Genomic DNA, 3684 nt, shown 5'->3' on the forward strand with positions numbered 1-3684 from the left:
TCAATAAGCTAAAGGGGTGGAGCTACCTGTATAAATTCAGTCAAAAGCCAATCCGAACGAGCCCGAAAAGAGGGATTTCCCCCCCTCCCCTTTCCAAATAGTTCAGGCTTTATAGGTTTTCCTCTTATTACATGTGAAGTTCACCATTCACTTGGAACTTTCTTACTTCCCCTTGAAACACACTTAACCTCAAAGTGAAAGAGTTGACATTATCTGCTTTGTGCAACAAATTCATTAACTATTCCCTTCTTACAGCTGGGGCTTAAAGTATCATAAACACATCTTTAAAAAAAAAAAAAAATCTTAATTAAAACTTATGTTGTTCTGATAAGAAAAGTCCTGGTTAGGGAATGCGAACTTTACGTCGGCACGCCGAGGCAGGGGTGGGCGGGAGTCCCTGGGGGGAGGGAAATGGGTGTCTAATATTTTAGTACATAATGCCATACAATTCGGAGACCTAGGTTTCGAGTAATTTCCTGTGAAGCATGTATTTCCTGTGAAGCATTTTAAGGCTTGCATTTATTTGTATAAGCTTCCAAAGAAGTAGATAATTAAATGATTTTATATTCGGCATAACTTTCCCTCTTTAAAAATCTTTGGAGAATATTGAAATGGGAAGAAATCAGAGTCCTTCTACAAAGAAATCTCTTTGCTTTCCTCTCTTATCACAGGTCCAAACTACCAGTCTGAAGTTCAGTACCCAAATAAAATATAAAACATTCATAATTTCACCATTAGAGAGTGTAATAGATTGATCCTTCTTAGAGTGTATTACAAATGACAGAAGTATTGGGATAGTAATTAGTGGGTTCTGAGTTCTTGTCAGTCTTTTCCTCCTGTTCAAGCCAGTCTGGCTGAAGGAAGGACATCCTGTGATGATGGCATACAATGTCCTGTTTGTTTATTATTAAGAGCAAGGACCTAGCATTCCTGCTCCTCATTACAAAACAAACCAGATGCTTTACTTCCTTCAATGGACCTATTCCCCCAGCAAGGAATCCTCCAATTCAGAGAAACAATGATGCATAAGATCCATTAATAGACAGCCACTCTGTTGCAAACACTCTTTAGATGCACGAAAGGCAAGTCTCCGATTTTTCCTGCTGGCTTCAGATACTCAGATTTATTTATCATCCCTTCCCTCTGCCTCAGGATGCAGTGTCTTTTCTAACATTTTAAACACACATGTGCGTACACACCCACCCACACGTACACACACACACCCAGTCCCAACCTACTGATACCAGCTTAGTCATACAATGAAGTGGACATTTGAGTATTTGTTTACAGGAAGATCAAAACAAATTAAAGGAAAAAAAAAAAAAAAACCAGTCCACAATCACAGTTGTGCCTATATATATTTCCTTCTTTAAAAAAGAAAGACAAAACTTTTCTGTGGTTCTGTTAGCTAAAAAGTGAAGAAGGCTTACTTCATCTGAGAATGGCATCTGTGTCTAAAGGTCTTGGACAGGCTATAATCAACACCCACCAGGGGATATTAGCAAAGCTGAAAGCTGCCCTCAGCACCCTAGTTTATCTGCTATAGCATGAAATACCACAGGGGACGCTGGCTCCTTAGAAGAATCAGGGCTCTCCTTTGGGAGATGTGGTAGGGGTGTCAAACTGAATGAGCACTTCCTAAAAGAGATCTCAGAAAGCTCTGAAGATGATAATTAGACCAGAGAAATCCAGCCTCTTTGGGAGGGTTAATTAACTGATGCTGAGTCAGAGCCACATTGGACAGAAAAACAATGTAGTCATAGTGGAGGCAGGCCTTCTATTAAAATACAGTCTCACTTTGAGATGCAGATGTTAGGAGAACTTTTTCACTTCCCTCTTAGGATCAAATCTGTTCTTAGGTCACACATGGCATTTGAGAGCTATTTAAGCCCACCTGATACAGTAAGAGAACAGGAAAATGGTGTGTGTGTGTATGTATGTGTGTGTGTGTGTGTGTTTTAAAACATTTGGAGGGTGGTGGGAGGGCTTGGCTGTTTTAAGGCAAATATTTACTTCAATGACTGGAGGATGCCAGTGATTCAACTCACTGTTAATTAATATCAGCCTGCACTCACCTTCAGAGGCGGTGAAAAGGGCTTGAGTCTAGGGAGGACGCACACTTCAAATACCTTTGTAGGGCTTAGTCAGGCAACCCTGAAATTAATTCCAGCTGTTTTGGCTAAGCTGGATAGGGCCACAAGTAGAACTGTAGCCCTTAAGGGGCAGAAATGATAGAGCATGGGAGTACAGGCATAAGGGGACTCCCTCTAGGGTTATACCAACCCAATTTAACCATCTTTCTTTACCTATTATAGAATCAAAAGAGTACTGATTTATCACTGGGGACTTTTTTTAGAAAAGAATCCAACTACCTCATTTTACAGAGGCTAGGATGGGGTAGAAGTGACTTGCCTAAGGTCACATGACTAGTAAGCAGCAGAAATGGGATTATGAATTCAAGACTTTTGATTCCAAATTTTTAATGATCTTTAAGGAAGACTGACAAAATCAGAATCAATACCTCCAAATACCTCCAAATGGTCCATTAAAAAAAAAAAAACACACACACACAGAGGTTTTTTAAGAGAAGAAAATAAAAGGCAATGGGTAGTGACCTCTTGACCCCTTGTCCTTTTAGAAAGGCATTAAAAATAGTGTACCATATTGTTGACTAAAATTGGGGAGAAGTTGCTGGCTGGCCTATTACTGCACAGCCATATCAAAAGTTGTTTTTGTCTGGACTTTTATGTCTCAAAATGTTCATTTCAAAGTCATAATTTGGTTCATTTTTAGTCATGGCATTTCCCTCCCTCCCCTCCTGGTTCACACACACAAAAAAGTGCACTAAAAACCTCAATTATTTTATTAATCAGCATTTTTCAGGCAGAGCTTTCTTTGTTGCTCTCAGGTTGGCAGCAAGTCATGAGTGGTCTAAACAGTTCTGATCTCAGAAATCCCCATCCATTTTCTTTGATGCTATCACCACAGCTGATGTTACTCAGCTCCAGCTACTGCAACAATATTTCAGTCTTCTGGTGGGGACAGGCGAGCATATGCTTGCTCAGAAGAGCCTATGATCAGTGAATGAGGGTACGGGAAGAGGGGACTGTTGAGTTAAGTGGAATTGAGAACCAAATCTGCAGAGCTGGCTCCAACAAGGAAAAAAAAAAAAAAAACTTTCCAAAGCAAGTCAAAAGAAGGATGAAATGTGCCCAAGATGAAATGTGGTCTCATTTTCGAATTCAACCCTTCTTTACCAAAACAAGGTCAATGACAGACTAACCACATCAAGAGTAAACCCCCTCCCACCCTGGGCTTTGACCCTCCCCCTCCCCCTCCTCATTTCCCACTTCCTGTAGGTTAGGGCATCTTTATGCTGGTAAACATTTGGGGACCAACTGCAGTCTTTCCTCGGAAAAGAAGGGCACAGGGGCCTTTGAAGCCCTCCCACATGTCTTAAAAGCCAGGCTGAGAACTAAAGGCCCTGGTTCCTAGTGGGACTCTTGATTTTTAAACTCAAACAGCCTTTCTAAAGTGAATCAACTCAGCTCGACTTTCTGCTTCCCTACATTCTCAGATTCCCCATTTCCTCCCTTCCCCCCCTCCCCAAGCTGACAAGGGAAGCAACTATGTGGATGAAGGAGAGAATGTATGACATACTCTAGAGAGTACAATTTGGCATAT

Source organism: Sarcophilus harrisii, chromosome 4, assembly GCF_902635505.1.
Source record: "Sarcophilus harrisii chromosome 4, mSarHar1.11, whole genome shotgun sequence".
Lineage (NCBI taxonomy): Eukaryota > Metazoa > Chordata > Mammalia > Dasyuromorphia > Dasyuridae > Sarcophilus > Sarcophilus harrisii.